Source organism: Aulostomus chinensis, chromosome 1, assembly GCF_037954235.1.
Source record: "Aulostomus chinensis isolate RoL2024-O1b breed Wild chromosome 1, RoL_Achi_v1.0, whole genome shotgun sequence".
NCBI classification, from domain to species: Eukaryota; Metazoa; Chordata; class Actinopteri; order Syngnathiformes; family Aulostomidae; genus Aulostomus; species Aulostomus chinensis.
The window spans coordinates 48,567,213-48,593,781 of record NC_141320.1 but is presented as its reverse complement, the minus strand read 5'-3'; the positions used below and the strand labels follow the sequence as shown (position 1 = coordinate 48,593,781).

Genomic DNA, 26,569 nt, shown 5'->3' with positions numbered 1-26,569 from the left:
CATTCTCAGCTGCTACAGCCTTTAAAGAAAACCTTTGACTGGTGGATCTAACAAAGATCAGATGTTGTCTCCTCTAGAACATCAACAGCTTAACGTTGTGGGCAGGACTCCTACCTGAGCAGGGAGACCCCAATAGATTTCTAGTCCTGATAGGGAGAGGGAGCCTCCTGGGTCACGGAGTGGGGAACCTGATAGGGAGTGGGACGATCCGCCCATTGTGGGTGATTGACAGGGCAGGTTTGATCTATGTTTTCATTTTCAAAAGTAATTTTGAATATTTGTGGACAGTTCGCCCACCTTGAACATGGAGAAGATGTCTTCTGATAGTGAATCAACTGTTGTCACATTTAAGGATCACTGTGGCAGGTAAGATGAAGGCTACAATGACCAGCCGGAGATGCCGGGGATTGAACCCAGGGCCTCATACATGCTCAGCATGCGCTCTACCACTGAGCTACATCCCCTCTGGTAGAGTCACTGTTTAACTGGTGAATGAATTTCCAGTTGATTTTAGGAAACCTAGAAGTTCCTCAGGTGCCATCAATCTTAAGTCACTCCTTCACTTTGTGTGTGGTTCAAAGTCAGTGGTTTCATCAGAGCTCAACAACAGAACAAGCTGAAGTCTTCTGGAGAACGAGGGCACCGATCCCACCACCTCTCACATGCTAAGCTAGCGCTCTACCACTGAGCTCCTTCCTCTGCTCAGCAACATAACAGATAATGCAGGTTGACCTTCAGGCTGCTGGGAGGTCAACACCTGAAATATTTCCAGGATTCTGTCGTGTTGGTAGAAACAGTTTGAGGGAAGAAAACCCTCAAACATGATGATGTCATTATTGAAGGCTTTACTGCTCCAAACCTTTGCTTGTTCTTCTGTGGTTGTGAGAGGTTCTGAGTGATGCATGGAAACTGAAGGTTTAGGCATCAGTTCAAAGTAGCAGGAGCTTAAGGGGACATTTCAGATTTGTTGAAGTTGAGTCCGACTGCCTTCTTGTTCATGACGATGGTGATGTCAGAGTTCTTGCTCAGAACGATCCATGCTGTTCCTCCTATTAGTTCTGGAAAGTTGGAGCAAAACGTCATGCAGGGTCACAGGGTCACGTGTTTTGTGTTATCAGCAGATTTAATCTATAGAGTGAGTGACGTGTGGTGTGTTTGTCAGGAGCTTAAAGACCAAAGTTGTTGATGCACAAGAGAAGTACACACGTCAAAGCTGCTTCATTTTAATGAGTGAAACTGAAAATTAAGAGAAGAGTGACAACAAAAATGGAGTCAAGAAGTCGTCTTCAAAACACACACACACACTCTCTCACACACACTCTCACACACACACACACACACACACACACAAACACACACACACACACACACTCACATAGTCATATACGTGCAGTCAAATGCCAGTAAATTCTGAGTATTTTTGAATCCATTTTCATTTCACTCTTCTCTTTATGTTGCCCCCTGCTGGACAATAGGTTTCAGGTTAATGTGGAAAAAAAGCAGACAATAAAAACGACTATTATTGAAATGTCGGCGACTTCATTCGATCTGAAAGTTCATTGTTGACCAAACAGACACTGATACAACAGGCTTAAAGTCTACCTCCATCGGCTAAAGATGCCCCTGGATCATAAAGCACAGCTCGACTGCTGGCTAACATGCAGGCGTGGGCCCATCACTGAAATCAGCAGTCATGAAAAACTGTGCTAGGCCTCCAGACCCAAGCTTGAAGAGGTTTGAAAACTGGACCCAGGAGAATTTTAACTGAAAACCCCTGCTCTGGAGGATCTGAGGGATGCATGACTGCCCTCTGTTGACCTGTTTAATACAGGAATATCTGAGAAGTACTGAGGACGGCAAAGGGTGCTGATTGGCCAGCAGCCCCACACAGGTCAAAGGTCACCCCCACGGCGGACCAGTTTATTATAATAGTCACGACACCATCCGTTACAGTTGGGTTGGGTTCAGGCTCTTCAGCGCTTCTTATTTTTCCGTGAGCTCCTCCAGCTGCTGGTCCGTCTCTCCTCTTTTCTTTCTCTTCTGCCTACTTTTTTGTTTCTTTGTTCTTTAACTTTAAACAGAACTTCTCCTCTCCCCCTTTTCACGGTCACAATACTGTTGACCTCCCGTGAGCCTTGAATCTCCATCCTGACCAGCGGAGAGAAGCCCCCTTGTGCCTGAGAAGAGCATCGCGGATCCCAGTGGGAGCCACGGTCGTTGAGATGGAGGCTTGGTAGGCCGTCCCCCCACCAGGTCGTTGGAGAGGTTCCGTACATTGATGAGAACAATCCAGCTGAGAACGTGAGCAGGTCCTGTTGGTTGTCGTGCTGTCACAGTAACAAAGACCAGTGCTGCATCTGTTCAGGCCTCAACTCCTGTCTCACTGCCAGCTCCACCTGACTCCTCAGACTCTGCTCAACCTCCATTCAGGAGTTTTCTTTGTTTGGAGGTCACTGACCCTTCATCCTGAACACCTTCTCACCTGCTACCTTTGCCGTCCACTTGAGTCTCAGATAAATCTTATGATTCATGTCTGATCCTCCATGTGCCTTCATTGCTTTACTGGTATTATTATTCCTCTGTCTTACGTGCTTCCTTGTTTGTATTCAATCCTCTTAAAATTCCAGGAAGTGTTTCAACTGGTTTTTATATTTGTATGTAAGCCTCTGACCCTCAAAGAACTCACTGACAAGCTGGAACCTGAGACTGAGCGTTTCTCATTGGACTCTAAATCACAACCAGCGGTGCCCTGAGTAACAACTGTGTTAGCATCCTAAAGCTACATCATCACCACCAGCTGATCAAGTCACTACTCTGTACACGAGTCACTGTAACCTAGCAAAGTTGAACCTAGAGGAAAAGTACAGTTGAAGCCAGATGCAAACAGATGTTGATGTTTACTCTGTAGTCCTGGCAGCAAGTGTCCTTGGAGACGTCACTCCAGACACTCGCAGAGCTGACAGAGATGGTTTGACACAACTCATGATGTTACTGCACTGCAACAGTAACGGACCATCGATGGCATCGCGGTGATGGAGGAGGACAAAGAATTCTGTCATCAAGTTTTGTTCATGTTTTGTAAATGTTCTTCTTGATCTCAGAATTTAGTCTTTGATGTCACAGTGACAGAACGGACCAAAGCTGCCTGTGTCAGAGGAAGCAGAATGACATCAGCATCAGGACATTCAGAGCCTTCAGAAACGTGGTGATGGTTTCACCAAAGAGGGACCAGTTCAGTAAATGTGGTCAGGCTTCTGAGAGTCTGGGTTCAAGATGGAGTTCAGGGTTTTAGCGACTCAGAAAAACTGTTTGTGGCTCAGAAAGCAGAGGAGGGCTGATGAAGAGACCTCACAATGAGTGTCATCAAGGAGGAGGAGGTAGTAGACATCACATGGGGGGGGTAGAGCAGCAAGAAGAGAGAGAGGAGGAACAACTTGATTGAATAAAACAAAGACAAACAATCAAAGAGAGTCAGAGCAGAGGGAGCGGCCCTGAGTCACAGTGAATGGTGGAGTTTGATGATCCATCATTCATCTCCTTTAAATGCTGTCAGGGAGGGAGAGCTGTCTGCTGGTGGTGGTGTTCATTCCTCAGTGGGAGCCTCTATGGTTGATGTTCTACTGCCCTCTGGTGGTGAGGCAGTGGGGATGCAGGTGATCTGCTGGTCTGGTTGAACGTGAGTGGACAGAAACCTTGTTTAGGTGACTGGGAGTTCCTGACTGTGGTGAGCTGCCTTGCTCCTCCTCAGGTCTTCATGGTGGCTTTCTGCTGGACTGTTGTTGAAGGGAACATGGCATCGTATCATTTTCAGCTCTGACATCTGGACAGTGGACAGATGTGACATCATCATGGTCTCACTGCCTGCTTTGTTCATGGATCAATGGAACATTGTGCAAACATAATGTCTGGTCTCTCTCTCTTCTCTTCCCCACCTCTCTGTCTCCTCTCCTCCCTCACCTCCATCTCTCTCCAGCCCTTTTTAGACAGAAAATGTGCCAAATTTGCTGTCTTGTCTGTGTGAAATGGAGGCGTAATATTCCTCTTTTTAAAAAGACACCCTCGTGTGGGCATCAACACTTGATGTGATGTGCAGCTCACACAACCTCAGTCATTAACAACGCAATGACTGAGGTTGGCAGAGCGGGGCAACAACAGACTCTTGAACTGAAACCCAGGATGGAAACCATCTCGGAGCAGTTGGCCGCTCTGCAAAGAGGAGAGTGATGTTGAAGACCAGAAATTTAACTTTACAATTTGGATTGGACTGAAAGAGAAGACAGATTGGAATGTGTGCTCCTCCGCCCAAACCCACAGCTTCCTTATCGGCTGCCCCATTGTTTATCCTCCAGGAGAACTCCTTCTGCCTTGGTGACGTAAATGGCGCGTACTATCCTCCCCTCCCCTTCCCCCGTGTGTTCTTGACCCCTGCCTCTGCCCTCTCCACCTCCCTTGGGGTGGCAGCGCCGACCTTGTAGTCTGGCTGCAGGCCTCACTCTCACTTGCCTCCATTGGGACAACGGACTGTTCAAGTTCAGCGTACATACACAACAAATGTATATGTGCTGTCGTTAATTCTGAAGTGTACCATTATTACGATTAAACTGTGCATTCAGGGAACATTAAAGTGGTTTCAATCGTATTCATCAGGTTGATTTCAGTTTGTAGACGTTAATGATAAATCTTCTATACAAACCAAAGTTAAACACGGTGTTCCTCAAGGTTCAGTGCTGGGGCCGATAGTCTTCACTTTATATATGCTTCCTTTAGGTCATATTATTGGGAAACAGTCCATAAATTTCCATTGTTACACAGATGATACTCAATTATATTTATCAATAAAGCTGGATGAAGGCCAGCAGTTGTCTAAAACTCCATGTATGAGTTCCTTCTAGGCTGGACTTTTGTAATTCTTTATTATCAGGCTGCACCAACAAGTGATTAAAGACTTGACAGCTGCACATGTATTGACAGGAACCAGGAAGAGAAACCATCGTAACAATAACATACACTCATGTAAGATAGTCTGAAGACACTCAAAGATAATTCAGTGTTTGATCAGTGATCAATACGTCAATATAAAGATCAGTAAGTGGTACCAGGTGGATCTTTCCATGGTGACCTCAGAGAAAATAAGATCAGCCCCCTCACCGTCATATCCAATGATGGCTCCATTATGTCAGGTTAACTGAGTTCATTTCCTGCTGCATTATCTCAAAAACGCTTTCTTAAACCAGAACCTCCAAGTTGGATCTGAACGACCATGATAAATTGCATTATCTACTCAGTTTGAGTCACACCAACACAGAATGGACAAAGGACATTTTTCTGTTGTGTTGTTTCATGTTTTCCTGATCTGGGAAGTTTTTGCAAGACAAATGTCTCTCAAGTGTGTGTTCTCCTCATGAGTGTGTTTACATGCAGGCTTCCTCTTGTGACAACTGATGTCATTGGAAACCATCTTGAGGACATTTGGAGAAAGTTCAATCTTTTAGCTGCAGGTACAGTGACTTACAACACTGCAACAACAACAAAATAACACCCTCCACAAACACTCTTGTCCAACATTTGTGCCCAAATTTTCTCCTCATGAGGCATCAAATCACTACAAAAACTGCCATTAAGTTGATCTGGTTGGCACTGGTATTTGTTCTTGCTGCATCATCGTCCAGCCTCCAACCAGAGGTCCCTCAGTTATCATGGAGCCACAGGTGGAGTCTGAATTCTTTTCTGGAATGAGACGGCAATGACAGTCCTGCCAAGTGACATCACTGACATGAATGGATGACTTCAGTCACGTGACTGGATGACTTCAGTCACATGACTGGATGACAGTGTAGATGCCAATATAGAGGTTGGGGAAATCGTCTCTGAGAATCCAGCTTGAACCCACGCCCTCCTTGTCCTTCAAAAACCCAAACAGCGACCATCAGTCTCCCTCCAATCCTGTACTTGGTTCAATGTTGCTGTTCCATTTTGCAGCAGTAGGTGTCGCTGTGATACCAGGTTCAGTTCAAGAGTCCCAACTCCAGCTCATGTTGGTGACCTCAGTGGCAGGTAAAATGGTGCTTCAGTGGATCATGTGATCAACTCATGTGTGTCCTCACTGCTCCACAGGTCTGTCAAATGTTCTGTAAAATAGTTGGACCCAGCAGAGCTGCTAGATTAGGAGTTGATGGAGTCGTTGCAGATACCAGGGTCCAGTTCCATCCTCACTACCCCTGGTGACCATGTCAAAGTGTCCTTGAGTGAGATACTGAACCCCCAAATACTTCTGATGAGTAGATTGGCTCCTTGCATGGCAGCCTTCAGCATCAGTGTGTGAGTGTGTGTGAATGAGAGGACATTGTTCAGCTCCTTGAGTGCTGCTGAGGTAGAAAGGCTCTGTACAAACTGAGTCCTTTTACCATTTCTTTCCTGCTTCTAGCAGCGCTGTCGTCACTTCCTGTGACTGTGGAGGGAAGGGGTCCCCCTTCAGAATAAGTTTGATATCATGATGTTACTTCCTCTTCAACATGCCTTTAGCAGACCAACTCAGAGAACAGCTCAGTGAGGTAGTGTGGCCGAGCGGTCTAAGGCGCTGGATTTAGGCTCCAGTCTCTGAGGAGGCGTGGGTTCAAATCCCACCACTGCCATCATGTCCCAGGTCACTGGAGAGGTGTGGCAGGTCTCTCACAGCCTCTCCTCTCTCTTCCACTGATGTCTTCAAACCTGTGACCAGAAGAAGAATCCTCCTGTGAGTCCACAGACCTGAGCACTGCTGCTCTGACTACCAGGTTACCTCCTGGTAGTCAGAGTGAAGTCATGGTGAGGTAGTCAGTTGTTCATTTTGTTTTATGACAGAGGCCTCATTGTGGATTAAATAATTTTAATTCTTTACTTGAAGTTTCACGCTGTTTCGATTGAAAAAGGCGAGTTCCTGGAGAAGATCTTCCAGGGCGTCCAGGTTAAAGCGGTGCCCCAGCTGGCACCAGGCGCTGACCCAGGTCCTGCATGGGAGATACTGTCAGTTCTGTTCTGCCCTGCTCACAACCACAGGCTGGTGTTGAGGCCTGCAGCAACCAGGGCCCCAGTCACCAACAGTATAAAGGCTGGACATTGTAGCAGTGGGAGGAGTCAAAATGAAGACAGACCAATGTGAGCAGGACGTTCCTGGAGAAGTCATCCATCCACTTTCTATTCTTATCCTTTAAGGGTCACGGGGGGGGGGGGGGTGATCCCAGGTGACATTGTTCAAGAGGCAGGGTTCACCCTGGACAGGTCACCAGTCCATCAGGAGAAATGAGGTGGTCGGTATCATGCAACCTAAACTAAAACATTAGTCAGGTCAAATTCAGATTAAAGCAAGAGTCTCCAGATCAAAGTCAGAATTCCTGATGATGTCATCAGGGCTTTGACAGTAGCTAGAATTCTGTCTTTGATCTCAGGAGGACATGAAAGAAACCCAATTGAGGAAAGTAGAAGAGAACATTCAGCTTCATTAGAAACACTTGAACTGTTGAACAGTAGAATTTGTTAGAAACAGTTTACAACACTGAGTGACAGGTTTGAAGAGGGAAGAGTTTTCTACTTTAAATTTAATTCTAACTTCAAAGTCGTCAAGTCAATTTTATTTATTTTGTGCCAAATCCCAACAGAAGTTATCTCATGACACTTTACAAGTTTATCTAATGAGACAGGTACCCTGGAAGGTATCACCTTGGCCCCCAGCACCACCCTAAGGAACCTAGGAGGTCTCTTTGATCAGGATCTGTCCTTTCATGCCCACATTCAGCAAATTTCTAGGACTGCTTTCTTTCATTTGTGAAACATTGCTGAGATCAGACACATCCTGTCTCAAAAAGATGCAGAAGAACTAGTCCATGCCTTTGTCACTTCCAGGCTGGATTACTGCAATTCCCTCCTATCAGGCTGCACCAGGAGGTCTCTAAAGACTCTCCAGCTGGTCCAGAACGCTGCTGCCTGACTAGAACTAGTAGAAGAGACCATGTCTCTCCTGTACTGGCCTCTCTGCATGGCTCCCTGTCAAATTTAGAAGAGAATTCAAAATTCTCCTTCTACCATCAAAGTCCTCAACAGTCAGGCTCCTTCATACCTGACAGAGCTCCTAGTCCCCTATTATCCAGCTAGAACCCTTCGCTCCCAGGATGCAGGGTTACTGGTGGTTCCTAGAGTTTCTAAAAGTAGAATGGAGCCAGAGCCTTCAGCTATCAGGCTCCCCTCCTGTGGAACCGTCTCCCAGTTTCAGTCCAGGATGCAGACACCCTCTTGACCTATAAGAGCAGACGAAAGACCTTCCTTTTTGATCAGGCTTATAGTTGGGCTGCTTAGGCTGGCCCTTAGATATGCTGCTAAAGGCTTAGACTGCTGGGGGATCTCCCATGGTGCACTGGGCTTCTCTCTCCTCCTCTCTGTCCTCCTATATGTGTCATACATAAATCATACTCATATGTATTACGAACTCGTCTCCTTCTCCAGAGCCTTCAGGCTCCCCTCATCCCAGATGTGGGTGCTGCTGGAGGAGGCTGCAGACCTGAAGAGGCTCAAGCTGCCACCCGTAGCTCCACCTGCTCACCGTCTGTCCATCAGTCTCTTCACTTCTCTCTCTCTTTATCTCTGTCCCACTCTTTCCTTCTGCATATCTGTCTTCCTCCATTATCTGTCTTTGTCTCTGCCCCGCTCTCCTGCTCTCTTTCCCTCCAACCGGTCAAAGCAGAAGGCCGTCCCCACTGATCCTGGATCTGCTCGACGTTCCTGTCTGTTAAAAGGAAGGTTTTTGTCGCCGCTGTTGCAGGATGTGCTGCTGGTGGAGAATTGTTGGGTGGAGGTTCATTGAAGGAGTTTGGTGCTGGACCTGCTCTACTAGTAAAGAGTCATGAGAGAACTTTTGTTGTGATTTGGCGCAATACAAATAAAACTGACTTGACCAGTGTCATTTGTAGTCTTTTGTTAATTGCATGCCACATGAAATTATTATTGGTCACTTTTCTAGCGACTGTCTCACAGCATCAAGACAAGAACACTTCTACTTTTGATGATGACAGTTTGTTCAACACTAAACTTCATCCAGTACCATGTTGTCAAACACTGGAACCTCCACAGCACCTGAACAGGGACTTGAACCCTGGACCCTCAGATTAAAAGTCTGATGCTCTACCGTCTGAGCTCCTCAGGCTCTTTCTACAGCATTGAGACAGGAACAGAAACACCTGTGAAGGTCAAACTGATGCTTTCTTGACTTGTTCAGTCCTCCATGTTAAAGTCCACCATGCTTTTGATTGGCTCTGATTCTCTGTGGCAAAATCCAACAAGAGGCTCCAAAAATGTCCTGAATGTCACAAGAATGCACAGGACAAGATGTTAGTTTCCTTCATGTCTGCAGTTCCTCCACTGGAAAGTAAAGTCAATGCTGCTCCTCTGCTGAAACCTGGGATCGGACCAGGGACCTTTAGATCTTCAGTCTAAGGCTCTCCCAACTGAGCTGGTTCAGTTCTGAGTGAGGGCCCTGCTTCTCTCATTTATAATCTCTTCCACTCTCACTAGAACTTAGAGAGGATTGGAGCTTCTGAAGTCCTGACACAAATCAAACCAGAGACTTTGAACTACACAGTGAAGGAGTTGGTCATCAAGGTCGATGGCAGCTTATTAAGTTCTATCTTTGATCAAATATAAGAAATGTAAATGAATTCAACATTGATTGCATTTCCCTCCTTTCTTTGGTGCCCTCAGACTTTCTGAGAACTGTAGGAGGAACTGCTCTCTGTTCTGTGTTTGTTCTGCTCAATGGAGGAAGGAACCAAGGACCGGAGCTCTAAGTTTTCCAGTTCCTACATCAGTGAATGGACTTTCTGTGCTGCAAGGAGCCAAAGCTACAAAGGAGGATTACAGAGTTTGTCCTTGCAGGAGTCAGTGACTTAATAGGGTCTAACAAAGGGTTGGACCTGAATGAGACAGTCACCCTTCAACATGGGGCCATGGCAGAGTGAACCAAGAACTCTACAATGGGGGTGAGAGTGGAGCCATGATGGATTCACACTTCATCACCTCCACCATCATGTGGACCACCTGATCACCTCTCCCTCAACCTCTAAATAACTCATTCCCTGACCGGGAATCGAACTCAGGCCATGGCGGTGAGAGCGCCAAATCCTAGCCACTAGACCATCAGGGACCACACTGAGCTCTCCAACAACAGAGACTACAGACAATGACTCAAGAACACAGGACTCTGTGGTCTCAGCTTGAGATGCAGAGGGTCCACCAAGACCACCAGACACCTCAGCCCCCTAAAGACAGTCCACCCCCAGGATCAGCTTCTATCACTCAGTGGTCCAGAACCATTATGGAGCCTGATCAGGAATGTGAGCAAAGCTCTTGGAACAGGCCTGCTGCCACCACAACTAAGATCCTGCAGGTCACTAGAAACTCCAGTTTCCAGCTGACAAGTGGACTTTCCTCTGATCTGTGGTGGTGCTGAGTTTAGCAAACATCTCCAACAAGAAGATGAAGGAGGCCATCAACTCCTTCAAGCTCAACATCTATACTGGCTTTACTGGGAGGTCAGGAGGTCAAAGCAGACCTTCCCCCTCCACCTCAGATGGTTTCTACTCACAGAGATGAGGGACCAGTTCAAACCAGCTCCCTGGAGCTCCCTTAAGCCATTGTCCCCCTCAGCTAACATCTGGATCTGGACCTGCACCGGTGCTGACTTGTGTCTTGAGTCCCCAGAGTTTGTTGAACCAGAGAAGCTTCAACTGGTGGCGGTCGTACAACCAAGCGTGAAGGTGAGCCTGCATTGTCTGATCTGGAGCTAACAGGAATTAGCAAGTTAGCGACTGTTCTAGAGTTGCTGCTGAGTTGAATTTGAATTTATTTGTTAAAAGGTTCCAGTTTCTATGAGGTCAGGGAAGACTGGTGTGGATCTAAAGGTCCCTGTTGATCCCAGGACATTGTTTTGACTCATTTGAACATTTTCAAACCCTCGTTGCTCAGATTTTACATTAATTTGATCATAACTTCAGACAAATGTTCTGTTTATTAATTAAATAATCACTTTAGTTATGAATTTAGTGAGTCAACCAGACTTGGTCAAAGATAAAAGTTAGTCTGGTTATTATTCAGTTTCCAGTCAGTAGGGACACACACACACACACACACACACACACACACACACACACACACAGCCTGTCTTCAGTATAAAATGGTCTGTCACGTTCTCTCACGTTGGAAGATTTCTCTGACTCCATTGTGAATACAGAGATTCTTCATCTGCCACCTGAGTCTTGATCCACTGATTCCTCTGATCCACCTCTTTCTGCTCCAACAAGGCTGACATGGATCAGGTGGGTCCATGTCAGCCAATCAGGAGGTTTCTCCTCTCACTTAATTTTCTTCATCCCAGTTTAGATTGATTCTCCTCAGCCTGATGAAGGAGCATCTGATCAGGTGTTTGGCTGCTTGTTGGTTGTAATTCCATAGATTTTAATCTCAGATGTTATAGAATTAAGAATGCAATGGCAGTCCTGCCAAGTGACATCACTGACATGACAGGATGGCCCAGTCATGTGACTGAAGGAGCTGAGAGCTTCTACACATCATTGTTGATGGTGTCTTCCACTGTAGTCAGCAGCCACAACTCCTCTATCAACACCTGTCAGAGACCTGCTGGAGGACCCACTGAGGTTTGAACTGGGATCACTGGATTCAGAGTCCAGAGTGCTCACCATTCCACCATGGAACCATCAAAGATGAAAGGTGTGAGACAAACTATGGCACTAATCATGTATGAGGGACTGCAGTGGTTTTCTGGATCTAATTTCCACAAACAAATGATGATTTGGGGAAAGGTCTGACAAAGTCTGACAAACATACCCTGATTTTTTCACAAACAAATGATGATTTTTAGACAGTGACACAGGGCTCTTATTTTGGAGGGCCATCAGGATGTGAAATATCCCAGACGTCTGAGATCAGAGTGTTCACTTTGATCTCAGGGTCCTGAATTTGGAGGTTCCTTCTTTGGTCTCCAAGTTCTAACTCCCATCTGACTGAATCCTTTTTTTAATGAACTCCTCAGACCCTGATGATGTCAGGAAGAAATCCAGACATTCAGTTCTCATCTCAGCTGTTCTGACTGAGACGTCAAGCAGTCAGGAAAAAAGTGTTACGACCCAAAGTGGGACCTTTACAGGAGCTAACAAAGTGTCTTTTTTCCTAAACTACTTGAGGAACTGGTTAAACCAGTAAAATATGCATTTCTGTGTGCAGACCAGTGGGGAGCCTGGGTGAGTGGAAGGATGTTTACCACCAACACAGAACCCAGACTTTAGTCATGTGATGAGATGGAGACTCTGATGATGAAGTTAATGGACAAAATGTGAATTGAAGGATGAACACAAATGTGATTTTGAACCAAACACATTCCTTCAGCAGACTTTGATCCAACATTGAAGTTAGAGTTTGGTGGCTGCTCCATGTTGGAGGAAACCAGGCAATGTTGGACCATCACAGGGAAGCTCCTTTGCCTCCTCTGCTGCCAGTTCAACCACTCACTCCCATCAGTGGAGAGCAGCTTCAACTGGGTTTGGAATTTACCACTGTGGATGCATAGGAATGTGGAGAAAATGTCCTTTGTCAGAAGTGGGATTTGAACCCACGCCTCCAGGAGAGACTGCGACCTGAACGCAGCGCCTTAGACCGCAGCGCCTTAGACCGCTCAACCATCCTGACAGACACTGAAAGTTGGAGACTGAATTACTTCACTGACAAAGTAGAATTTTTGTTAACATTAAACACCCACTCTGTGTTCATGGCAGGAAGAAATGAATGTGTGTGTGTGTGTGTGTGTGTGTGTGTGTGTGTGTGTGTGTGTGTGTGTGTGTGTCAAGTCACAACAAAAGTTATCTCATGACACTTTACTAGTAGAGCAGGTCCAGCACCAAACTCCTTCAATGAATCTACACCAACAATTCTCCACCAGCAGCACATCCTGCAACAGTGGTGATGAAAACCTTCCTTTTAAAAGGCAGGAACGTGGAGCAGATCCAGGATCAGTGGGGACGGCCTTCTGCTTTGACCGGTTGGGGGGAAAGAGAGCAGGAGAGCAGGGCAGAGACAAAGACAGATAAGGCTCTCCTAAAACAAGGCCTGTTCAGTCAATGGTAGAGCAGAGTGGCGCAGAGGAAGCGTGCTGGGCCCAGAACCCAGAGGTTAACCTAACTTTCGAATAACCTCAAAGTGATGCTGAGAGTCATGTCGTAAGTGTTGCTACGAACCTCAAAATAATGCGACAGTAATGTAGTAAAAGTTGCTACGAACCTCAAAATATTGCGAAAGTGATGTCGGAAGAATTGCTACGAACCTCAAAATATTGCGACAGTGATGTCGGAAGAAATGCTAATGAACTCAAAATGATGCTAACAGTAATGTAGTGATAGTTGCTAATCAACTCAGTGATGCTTACAGTAATGTAGTAAGTGTTTCGAATAACCTCAAAGTGATGCTGACAGTCATGTAGTAAGAGTTGCTACGAACCTCAAAATAATGCGACAGTAATGTAGTAAAAGTTGCTACGAACCTCAAAATATTGCGAAAGTGATGTCGGAAGAATTGCTAATGAACTCAAGATGATGCTAACAGTAATGTAGTGATAGTTGCAAAGAAACTCAGTGATGCTTACAGTAATGTAGGAAGAGTTTTGAACAACCTCAAAGTGATGCTGACAGTCATTTAGTAAGAGTTGCTAATGAACTCAATTCAATGCTACAGCGATGTCGTGAGAATTACTCATAAACTCAAAATGATGCGACAGTAATGTAGTGATAGTTGCTAATAAACTCAAAGTGATGCTGACAGTAATGTAGTAACAGTTGCTACGAACCTCAAAATATTGCGACAGTGATGTCGGAAGAAATGCTAATGATCTCAAAATGATGTGACAGTGATGTAGTAAGAATTGCTAATGAACTTAAAATGATGCTAACAGTAATGTAGTGATACTTGCTAAGAAACTCAGTGATGCTTACAGTAATGTAGTAAGAGTTGCTACGAACCTCAAAATAATGTGACAGTGATGTCAGAAGAATTGCTAATGATCTCAAAATGATGCGACAGTGATTTAGTAAGAATTGCTAATGAACTCAAAATGATGCTAACAGTAATGGAGTGAAACTTTCGAATAACCTCAAAGTGATGCTGACAGTCATGTAGTAAGAGTTGCTACGAACCTCAAAATAATGCGACAGTAATGTAGTAAAAGTTACTACGAACCTCAAAATATTGCGACAGTGATGTCGGAGGAATTGCTAATGAACTCAAGATGATGCTAACAGTAATGTTTTGATAGTTGCTAAGAAACTCAGTGATGCTAAAAGTAATGTAGAAAGAGTTTCGAACAACCTCAAAGTGATGCTGACAGTCATTTAGTAAGAGTTGCGAATGAACTCAGTTCAATGTTACAGTGATTTCGTGAGAATTGCTTCACAACTCAAAATGATGCTAACAGTAATGTAGTGATAGTTGCTAATAAACTCAAAGTGATGCTGACAGTAATGTAGTAAGAGTTATTAGGAACCTTAAAATAATGCAACAATAATGTAGTCAGAGTTGCTACGAACCTCAAAATATTGCGACAGTGATGTCGGAAGAATTGCTAATGATCTCAAAATGATGCGACAGTGATGTAGTAAGAATTGCTAATGAACTCAAAATGATGCTAACAGTAATGGAGTGAAACTTTCGAATAACCTCAAAGTGATGCTGACAGTCATGTAGTAAGAGTTGCTACGTACCTCAAAATATTGCGACAGTGATGTCGGAAGAAATGCTAATGAACTCAAAATGATGCTAACAGTAATGTAGTGATAGTTGCGAAACAACTCATTGATACTTACAGCAATGTAGTAAGTGTTTCGAATAACCTTAAAGTGATGCTTACAGTCATGTAGTAAGTGTTGCTACGAACCTCAAAATGTTGCAACAGTGATGTCGGAAGAATTGCTAATGAACTCAAGATGATGCTAACAGTAATGTCGTGATAGTTGCTATGAAACTCAGTGATGCTTACAGTAATGTAGTAAGAGTTTCGAACAACCTCAAAGTGATGCTGACAGTCATTTAGTAAGAGTTGCTAATGAACTCAGTTCAGTGCTACAGTGATTTTGTGAGAATTGCTCAACAACTCAAAATGATGCTAACAGTAATGTAGTGATAGTTGCTAATAAACTCAAAGTGATGCTGACAGTAATGTAGTAAGAGTTGCTAGGAACCTTAAAATAATGCAACAATAATGTAGTAAGAGTTGCTACGAACCTCAAAATAATGTGAGTGTGATGTCGGAAGAATTGCTAATGATCTCAAAATGATGCGACAGTGATGTAGTAAGAATTGCTAATGAACTCAAAATGATGATAACAGTAATGGAGTGAAACTTTCGAATAACCTCAAAGTGATGCTAACAGTCATGTAGTAAGTGTTGCTTCGAACCTCAAAATATTGCGACAGTGATGTCGGAAGAATTGCTAATGAACTCAAGATGATGCTAACAGTAATGTAGTGATAGTTGCTAAGAAACTCAGTGATGCTTACAATAATGTAGGAAGAGTTTCGAACAACCTCAAAGTGATGCTGACAGTCATTTAGTAAGAGTTGCTACGAACCTTAAAATAATGCAACAATAATGTAGTAAGAGTTGCTACGAACCTCAAAATAATGTGACAGTGATGTCAGAAGAATTGCTAATGATCTAAAAATGATGCGACAGTGATGTAGTAAGAGTTGCAACGAACCTCAAAATATTGCGACAGTGATGTTGGAAGAACTGCTAATGATCTCAAAATGATGTGACAGTGATGTAGTAAGAATTGCTAATGAACTTAAAATGATGCTAACATTCATGTAGTGATAGTTGCTAAGAAACACAGTGATGCTTACAGTAATGTAGTAAGAGTTGCTACGAACCTTAAAATAATGCAACAATAATGTAGTAAGAGTTGCTACGAACCTCAAAATATTGCGACAGTGATGTCGGAAGAATTGCTAATGAACTCAAGATGATGCCAACAGTAATGTAGTGATAGTTACTAAGAAACTCAGTGATGCTTACAGTAATGTAGTAAGAGTTTCGAACAACCTCAAAGTTATGCTGACAGTTATTTAGTAAGAGTTGCTAATGAACTCAATTTAATGCTACAGTGATGTCGTGAGAATTGCTCATGAACTCAAAATGATGCTAACCGTAATGTAGTGATAGTTGCTAATAAACTCAGTGATGCTTACAGTAATGGAGTAAGTGTTTCGAATAACCTCAAAGTGATGCTGACAGTCATGTAGTAAGAGTTGCTACTAACCTCAATTTAATGCTACAGTGATGTCTATGAATTGCTAATAAACTCAAAATGACGCTAACAGTAATGTAGTGATAGTTGCTAATAAACTCAAAATGATGCTTACAGTAATGTAGTGATAGTTGCTAATCAACTCAGTGATGCTTACAGTAATGTAATAAGTGTTTCGAATAACCTCAAAGTGATGCTGACAGTCATGTACTAAGAGTTGCTACGAACCTCAAAATAATGCGACAGTAATGTAGTAAAAGTTGCTACGAACCTCAAAATATTGCGACAGTGATGTCGGAAGAATTGCTCATGAACTTAAAATGATGCGACACTAATGTAGTGGTAGTTGCTAATCAAGTCAATGATGCTGACAGTGATGTAGTAAGTGTTTCGAATAACCTCAAAGTGATGCTGACAGTCATGGACTAAGAGTTGCTACGAACCTCAAAATAATGCGACAGTAATGTAGTAAAAGTTGCTACGAACCTCAAAATATTGCGACAGTGATGTCGGAATAATTAATCATGAACTTAAAATGATGCTAACAGTAATGTAGTGGTAGTCGCTAATCAAGTCAGTGATGCTTACAGTAATGTAGTAAGTGTTTCGAACAACCTCAAAGTGATGGTGACAGTCATATAGTAAGAGTTGCTACGAACCTCAAAATAATGCGACAGTGATGTCGGAAGAATTGCTTAAGATCTCAAAATGATGCGACAGTGATGTCGGCAGAAATGCTAATGAACTTAAAATGATGCTAACAGTAATGTAGTGGTAGTTGTTAATCAAGTCAGTGATGCTTACAGGAATGTAGTAAGTGTTTCGAATAACCTCAAAGTGATGGTGACAGTCATGTAGGAAGAGTTGCTACGAACCTCAAAATAATGCGACAGTAATGTAGTAAGAGTTGCTACGAACCTCAAAATAATGCGACAGTGATATCAGAAGAATTGCTAAAGATCTCAAAATGATGCGACAGTGATTTAGTAATAATTGCTCATGAACTCAAAATGATGCTAACAGTAATGTTGTGAACGTTTCAAATAACCTCAAAGTGATGCTGACAGTCTTGTACTAAGAGTTGCTACGGACCTCAAAATAATGCGACAGTGATGTCGGAAGAATTGCTAATGATCTCAAAATGATGCGACAGTGATGTAATAAGAATTGCTATTGAACTCAAAAAGATGCTAACAGTAATGGAGTGAAAGTTTCGAATAACCTCAAAGTGATGCTGTCAGTCATGTAGTAAGTGTTGCTACGAACCTAAAAATAATGCAACAATAATGTAGTAAAAGTTGCTACGAACCTCAAAATATTGCGACAGTGATGTCGGAAGAATTGCTAATGAACTCAAGATGATGCTAACAGTAATGTAGTAAGAGTTTCGAACACCCTCAAAGTGATGCTGACAGTCATTTAGTAAGAGTTGCGAATGAACTCAATTCAATGCTACAGTGATGTCGTGAGAATTGCTCATAAACTCAAAATGATGCTAACAGTAATGTAGTGATAGTTGCTAAAAAACTCAAAGTGATGCTGACAGTAATGTAGTAAGAGTTGCTACGAACCTCAAAATAATGTGACAGTGATGTCAGAAGAATTGCTAATGATCTCAAAATGATGCGACAGTGATTTAGTAAGAATTGCTAATGAACTCAAAATGATGCTAACAGTAATGGAGTGAACTTTTCGAATAACCTCAAAGTGATGCTGACAGTCATGTACTAAGAGTTGCTACGAACCTCAAAATAATGCGACAGTAATGTAGTAAAAGTTGCTACGAACCTCAAAATATTGCGACAGTGATGTCGGAAGAATTGCTCATGAACTTAAAATGATGCGACAGTAATGTAGTGGTAGTTGCTAATCAAGTCAGTGATGCTTATAGTAATGTAGTAAGTGTTTCGAATAACCTCAAAGTGATTGTGACAGTCATGTAGGAAGAGTTGCTAGGAACCTCAAAATAATGCGACAGTAATGTATTAAGAGTTGCTACGAACCTCAAAATAATGCGACAGTGATGTCAGAAGAATTGCTCATGATCTCAAAATGATGCGACAGTGATTTAGTAAGAATTGCTAATGAACTCAAAATGATGCTAACAGTAATGGAGTGAACGTTTCGAATAACCTCAAAGTGATGCTGACAGTAATGTAGTAAGTGTTGCTACGAACCTCAAAATAATGCGACAGTGATGTCGGAAGAATTGCTAATGAACTCAAAATGATGCTAGGAGTAATGGAGTGAAACTTTCAAAATAACCTCAAAGTGATGCTGACAGTCATGTATTAAGTGTTGCTATGAACCTCAACATATTGCGACAGTGATGTCGGAAGAATTGCTCATGAACTTAAAATGATGCGAACAGTAATGTAGTGATAGTTGCTAAGAAACTCAGTGATGCTGACAGTAATGTAGTAAGAGTTGCTACGAACCTCAAAGTGATCCTGAGAGTCATTTAATAAGAGTTGCTTATGAACTCAATTTAATGCTACAGTGATGTAGTAAGAATTGCTAATGAACTCAAAATGATGCTAGCAGTAATGGAGTGAACGTTTCGAATAACCTCAAAGTGATGCTGACAGTCATGTAGTAAGAGTTGCTACAAACCTAAAAATAATGCGACATTAATGTAGCAAAATTTGCTACGAACTTCAAAATATTGCGACAGTGATGTCGGAAGAATTGCTGATGAACTCAAAATGATGCTTACAGTAATGTAGTGATAGTTGCTAATCAACTCAGTGATGCTTACAGTAATGTAGTAAGTGTTTCGAACAACCTCAAAGTGATGCTGACAGTCATGTAGTAAGAGTTGCTTCTAACCTCAAAATGATGCTAACAGTAATGTAGTGATAGTTGCTAATTAACTCAAAGTGATGCTGATAGTAATATAGTAAGTGTTTCGAACAACCTCAAAGTGATTCTGACAATCATGTAGTAAGGGTTGCTACGAACCTTAAAAAATGCAACAGGAAAGTAGTAAGAGTTGCTTCGAACCTCAAAATAATGCGACACTGATGTCAGAAGAATTGGTAATGATCTCAAACTGATGGGACAGTGATGTCGGAAGAATTGCTAATGAACTCAAGATGATGTTAACAGTAATGTAGTGATAGTTGCTAATGAACTCAGTGATGCTTACAGTAATGTAGTAAGAGTTTCGAACAACCTCAAAGTGATGCTAACAGTCATGTAGTAAGTGTTTCGAACAACTTCAAAGTGATGCTGACAGTCATGTAGTAAGAGTTGCTAATGAACTCAATTTAATGCGACAGTGATGTCGTAAGAATTGCTCACAAACTCAAAATGATGCTAACAGTAATGTCGTGATAGTTGCGAATAAACTCAAAGTGATGCTGACAGTAATGTAATAAGAGTTGCTACGAACCTTTAAATAATGCAACAATAATGTAGTAAGAGTTACTACGAACCTCAAAATAATGTGACAGTGATGTCAGAAGAATTGCTAATGATCTCAAAATGATGCGACAGTGCTGTAGTAAGTGTTTCGAACAACCTCAAAGTGATGCTGACAGTCATGTGGTTAGAGTGGCGAGTAACCTAAAAATGATGCTGATTGTAATGTAGTAAGAGTTGCTAATAACCTCAAAACAATGCTACAGTGATGTAGTAAGAATTGCTAATGATCTCAAAATGATGCGACATTGATGTCGTAAGAATTGCTATTGAACTCAAAATGATGATAACAGTAACGTCGTGATAGTTGCTAATAAACTCAGTGATGCTTACAGTAATGTAGTAATGTTTCGAAATACCTCAAAGTGATGCTGACAGTCATGTAGTAAGAGTTGCTACGAACCTTAAAATAATACAACAGTAATGTAGTAAGAGTTTCTATGAACCTAAAAAATAATGCGACAGTGATGTCAGAAGAATTGCTAATGATCTCAAAATGATGCGACAGTGATGTGGTAAGAATTGCTAATGAACTCAAAATGATGCTAACTGTAATGTAGTGAAAGTTTCGAATAACCTCAAAGTGATGCTGACGGTCATGTGGTTGGAGTTGCGAGTAACCTAAAAATGATGCTGATTGTAATGTAGTAAGAGTTGCTAATAACCTCAAAATAATGCGACAGTGATGTCAGAAGAATTGCTAATGATCTCAAAATGATGCGACAGTGATGTAGTAAGAATTGCTAATGAACTCAAAATGATGCAAACAGTAATGGAGTGAAAGTTTCGAATAACCTCAAAGTGATGCTGACAGTCTTGTAGTAAGTGTTGCTACGAACCCCAAAATAATGCGACAGTTATTTCGAAATAATTGCGAATAAACTCTAAATGATGCTGACGGTAATGGAGGAAGAGTTGAAACTAACCTCAAAATGATGCTACAGTTATGTCGTAAGAATTGCTATTAAGTTCAAAATGATGCTAACAGTAATGTAGTGAAAGTTGCGAGTAACCTAAAAATGATGCTGACAGTAATGTAGTAAGAGTTGCTACGAACCTCAAAATAATGCAACAGTGATGTCGGAAGAATTGCTAATGATCTCAAAATGATGCTGACGGTAATCTAGTAAGAGCTGCTAATAACCTCAAAATGATGCTGACAGGAATGTAGTAAGTCTGGTAATAACCTTAAAGTAATGCTAGTGATGTAGTAAGAGTTACTATGAACCTCAAAATAATGTGACAGTGATGTAATACGAATGGCTAATGATCTGAAATGATGGGACAGTGATGTAGTAAGAGCTGCGAATGAACTCAAAATAATGCGACAGTGATGTACTAAGAATTGCTAATAACCTCAAAATAATGCTAGTGATGTCTTAAGAATTGCTAATGAACTCATTAATGAACTCAAAATGATGCCAACAGTGACGGAGTGAAAGTTTCGAATGACCTCAAAGTGATGCTGACAGTCATGTAGGAAGAGTTGCTACAAACCTCAAAATAATGCTACAGTTATGTCGGAAGAATTGTTCATGAATTCAAAAATGATGCTGACAGTGATGTAGTAAGAATTGATAATAAACTCAAAATGATGCTGACAGTGATGTCGTAAGAATTGCTAATGATCCCAAAATGATGCTAACAGTAATGTAGTGATAGTTGCTGATGAACTCAAAATGATGCTGACAGTAATGTAGTAAGAGTTGAAACTAGAACAACAAACTGTCCTCTGATGGTTGGACAGGTTGGTTTGGTCCGTCCTCTCACTCATCATTAAAAGCCCTTATTACTCATCATTCATCCAATCTGACACTCACGTCTGCAGTGGGGAATCCCCAGCAACCCGCGGCCCACATGGAGCAGTCTCGGCCAATCACGTGGGGCCTGCAGCGGCACCGACCACCAAATGACTCGCAGGTGTCACTCTCAGCTCCAACCTCATGGCAGGCACAAGGCAGGGCGCCGTTGTTGAAGAGAGCCCAAGAGACACAGCTGAGCTGAGACAGAATGGAGACCAAGGACAGGAGGGACGACAGAGAAAAAGGAAACGTTAGCGAGACATTTTAGGAAAATTAGTTTAGTGGGGAAACGGTTCTTAGCCAAACTTGCTAAATGGAAGGACAACAAAAAACAAAGATCTTAAAAAGAAAATTTGCACAAAGTGAAACCCTGCAAGAGAAAGTAAATCAAGAACTAAATATTCTTGAGGCTCAGGTCTTTAGTTCCAATGCTTGTAAATGACATCTGAATGCATTCACAACCCAAATCTGAGCAGACAGAAGCGTCCCAATCAGGCCCAGTTTAGTTCCTCTAGAACATTCAGGGATACAGAACAGGGACCAACTCTGGCTGAGAGACACCGACTTGACATGAAAGCTGTTGAGGCCACAGTTGCTGATGAAGTGGTCAGATTTCTCCAGTGGTTCTTGGTTCAGGGAGCTGGAGCTGGAGCTGCTCTCAGGCACCACCAGGACGTGATCCTGGAGAGACAGAAGGAAGAAGTCCAGGCCTGACAGAGGAGAAGGAGGCACAGAGTAGAAACAGCAGATACGTGTGGGGAAAGGGAGAGGGTATCAGTCCAGCAGAGGAGCAGGAAACCTACCACCACAGGGCTCTGCCTGCACGAACCTGCAGGTGAGGAGGACCTGGTGGTCCGGCACATCCAGAATGATCTGGTTTTCAGACACCGGCACGTTTCGGCAGCCGTAAGCGTGGGGACAGAAGGAGGCGTTGGCGTGGCCTGAAAGACACAAACAACCATCTCCATTTGAATGTTTCTCAAACAGCCGGAGCAGGAAAGCTAAGATGAATCAAAGATCCTCCACCCTGCCAGATCCGACCCTGGTAATGTAGACCTGCACAGGGTGGGTGGGGTGGAGCGGCTGGTGGTGGTGGAGGATGAAGACGTATCTGCCCAAAGCCTGGACATGGTGGAGTCCACCGCAGCGTTCTGAGTAGAAGGATGAGAGCGATGTTCAATGGTACATGTTTTCTTTCCTGAACCGCCGATGTTTCCAATCACGAATCTCAGTCATGAGATTTGAACATCATGAAGGAGTTCAAAAGTGTCAAACTGGGCCGGTCTCCATTTTATGAGTCCAGAGACCGAGGATAAAACTACAAGTCCCTGGTTCAGATTTGACTCGTCTGAATCCAAACACAGCAGCGTTCTTCCACCAGGCCAGATGAGTTGATCATGATAACAAGATATCTTCATGCTACTACGACACACAAACTCATCACCAGAAAAGACTTCATGGTGGAACAACAAATCTCCTCCCAATGGGAAAAACATTGAGTTGAACAATCAACTTTTCCATGATGACATGGAGAGCTTGGCAGCAGCAGCAGGCTTCCATTGGGGGCTGATATGCCAGCTCCACTTAGCCTTCTTTGGAATGGTTTCACCTGGAGTGATGCTGTCATTGAGACCTTTTATCTGGAACAACACCACCTGCATGGAGACTGAGGACTTCAACAGATGCAGATGTTGATCCAGAATAAATCTAAATATTCCAGATGTGTTAAATCAATCCAGCAGCAGTGGTGGGAGCGTCGTAAACTCACTCACTCAGCAGCCGTCAGCCTCCGTACCTGCACGGAGTCCAGCCTGATGTGGTCTCTGTTGTCTGCTCCCAGAGGTGGTCTGTCACCTCTGAACCAGGGGGCTCATCTCTCTGGTGGGAGGGCAGTGGAGGAGCTGCAGCGGGGGAGGCCAGGATGGGCTCCTGTAGGAGGAGCTCTGGCCCTCCTTCAGCACCAACCAGTGGGAGGGAGTTTGGAAACCTGAGGGGACACAGGAGGAGCTACAGGGGGAGGGAAGGTGGATCAGAACCGTTCTAACAAGAGCCTCAGGGGACACAGGAGGAGCTACAGGGGGAGGGAAGGTGGATCAGAACCCTTCTAACAAGAACGCTGAGGGGACACAGGAGGAGCTACAGGGCGAGGGAAGGTGGATCAGAACCGTTCTAACAAGAGCCTGAGGGGACACAGGAGGAGCTACAGGGGGAGGGAAGGTGGATCAGAACCGTTCTAACAAGAGCGCTGAGGGGACACAGGAGGAGCTACAGGGCGAGGGAAGGTGGATCAGAACCGTTCTAACAAGAGCCTGAGGGGACACAGGAGGAGCTACAGGGGGAGGGAAGGTGGATCAGAACCGTTCTAACAAGAGCGCTGAGAGGACACAGGAGGAGCTACAGGAGGAGGGAAGGTGGATCAGAACCGTTCTAACAAGAGCGCTGAGAGGACACAGGAGGAGCTACAGGGGGAGGGAAGGTGGATCAGAACCGTTCTAACAAGACCGCTGAGGGGACACAGGAGGAGCTACAGGGGGAGGGAAGATGGATCAGAACCCTTCTCACAAGAGCGCTGAGGGGACACAGGAGGAGCTACAGGGGGAGGGAAGGTGGATCAGAACCGTTCTAACAAGACCGCTGAGGGGACACAGGAGGAGCTACAGGGGGAGGGAAGATGGATCAGAACCCTTCTAACAAGAGCGCTGAGGGGACACAGGAGGAGCTACAGGGGGAGGGAAGGTGGATCAGAACCGTTCTAACAAGACCGCTGAGGGGACACAGGAGGAGCTACAGGGGGAGGGAAGATGGATCAGAACCCTTCTAACAAGAGCGCTGAGGGGACACAGGAGGAGCTACAGGGGGAGGGAAGGTGGATCAGAACCGTTCTAACAAGAGCGCTGAGGGGACACAGGAGGAGCTACAGGGGGAGGGAAGGTGGATCAGAACCGTTCTAACAAGAGCGCTGAGGGGACACAGGAGGAGCTACAGGGGGAGGGAAGGTGGATCAGAACCCTTCTAACAAGAGCGCTGAGGGGACACAGGAGGAGCTACAAGGGGAGGGGAGGTGGATCAGAACCGTTCTAACAAGAGCGCTGAGGGGACACAGGAGGAGCTACAGGGGAAGGGAAGGTGGATCAGAACCGTTCTAACAAGAGCGCTGAGGGGACACAGGAGGAGCTACAGGGGGAGGGAAGGTGGATCAGAACCGTTCTAACAAGAGCACTGAGGGGACACAGGAGGAGCTACAGGGGGAGGGAAGGTGGATCAGAACCGTTCTAACAAGAGCGCTGAGGGGACACAGGAGGAGCTACAGGGGGAGGGAAGGTGGATCAGAACCGTTCTAACAAGAGTGCTGAGGGGACACAGGTGGAGCCACAGGGGGAGGGAAGGTGGATCAGAACCGTTCTAACAAGAGCGCTGAGGGGACACAGGAGGAGCTGCAGACTGAAGGTTCAACGTAGTCCATGCTGAACTGGTCTTTAGGCACCAGGTGGACAGCAGAAAAAAAAGACAAAAAGGGGAGAATTTTAACAAAAGTATGCAAATGAGCTGAAGATCAAAATACAAAAAGTAAATCACGGTTTTTTTTTCAAATAATTGCCAGCTATTTAGCTAAGAGAAGGACAAATGTCAATCAAGATGTCAGAATGGAACGATCCCACTGGCTTCTGGTCAAGGGAACCATGGAGATGCTAACTTCCTGTTGGACTATCAGGGTGTCTCATCCCTGACATGCTAACTTCCTGTTGGACGATCAGGGTGTCTCATCCCTGACATGCTAACTTCCTGTTGGACGATAAGCGCGTCTCATCCCTGACATGCTAACTTCCTGTTGGACGATAAGCGTGTCTCATCCCTTACATGCTAACTTCCTGTTGGACGATAAGCGTGTCTCATCCCTGACATGCTAACTTCCTGTTGGACGATAAGCGTGTCTCATCCCTGACATGCTAACTTCCTGTTGGACGATAAGCGTGTCTCATCCCTGACATGCTAACTTCCTGTTGGACTATCAGGGTGTCTCATCCCTGACATGCTAACTTCCTGTTGGACTATAAAGCCTGATTTAAGCCTGATTTATGCTTCTTTGTCGAGTAGTATTCGTACCTACGCCGTCGACGCAGACCAGACGCTGTCGCCTGAGACGCGCCTCCAAAAAATCCTGTTTACGCATCGCGTCGACGCGTGGTGACGTCAACGTCGAGTACTGTGATTGGTCCGCTCAGAACGTTATTTCCGGTTCAGTCGCAGCACAACCCCGCCATTTTCAAAGTTTCTGTGGTGAAGGCTCCAAGAAAAAATGGACCAAGCTGAAGAAAGGATTATCGAGGAGGTGCTCAAGTACGACCACCTCTACAACGCCTCTTCGCGGCACTACAGAGACTGACAAATGGCCAACAATTGTTGTCTGTGACCGGAAGAAAACCAAGGAATCCGACAAGAGCCCCGTAAACAATACAAAGACAAAGCCACGCCCCCTAGCGGTTCGGCGGTGTATTCCAGAGCAACGCGTTCCCTCGACGCAGAATAAACCAGGCTTTCCAGTCGCACCTGTGTTACGCCCCCGTGCCAGATAAGGACCCCCATCGGGCTGTGCCTCTCTGGAGGGAGCGCGTCTCACAGTCAGTCAGCGGAACCATGCGGATCCTGGCCGGAGCTGTGGGAAGGAGCGCCAATTGTATCGGGTTGTTGTTTTCTGGACTGCAGCAGAACAGGAGCAGCCGGGACTGGAATGTAGAAGTAGGTTATCTTGAAGTTGACTCAGTTATGGTGAACGATATTGTGGTTCAACACTTTAATGAGCTTTAAGGCAAACATATTTCATGAGGAAACAACGCCGGAATTGGACGGATTTCAGCGGCACACAACAACGTATCCGATACACCTCATTGGAAACCTGGTGGTCTAAGACTAAGAAACACCAGTCACCATGAAGAAAGGAACTTTTAGCTGAGTACTCATGTTCTTTTCAGCAGGTTGAATGTGGCATTTGTTGGACAGAAGCGTCTCATCTCA

The 26,569-nt window shown here is 44.2% G+C and overlaps 2 non-coding genes across 2 annotated transcripts; one reads left to right on the top strand and one right to left on the bottom strand.

Annotated features, from left to right (window-relative positions):
• Positions 1–392: 392 nt before the first annotated feature.
• Positions 393–464, bottom strand: trnaa-agc (transfer RNA alanine (anticodon AGC)). The gene has a single exon. It is a non-coding gene; the product is annotated as a tRNA-Ala (tRNA).
• A 6,086-nt stretch (positions 465–6,550) lies between these two features.
• On the top strand, positions 6,551–6,632 carry trnal-uag (transfer RNA leucine (anticodon UAG)). Its single transcript has one exon. It is a non-coding gene; the product is annotated as a tRNA-Leu (tRNA).
• The last annotated feature ends 19,937 nt before the right edge of the window (positions 6,633–26,569 follow it).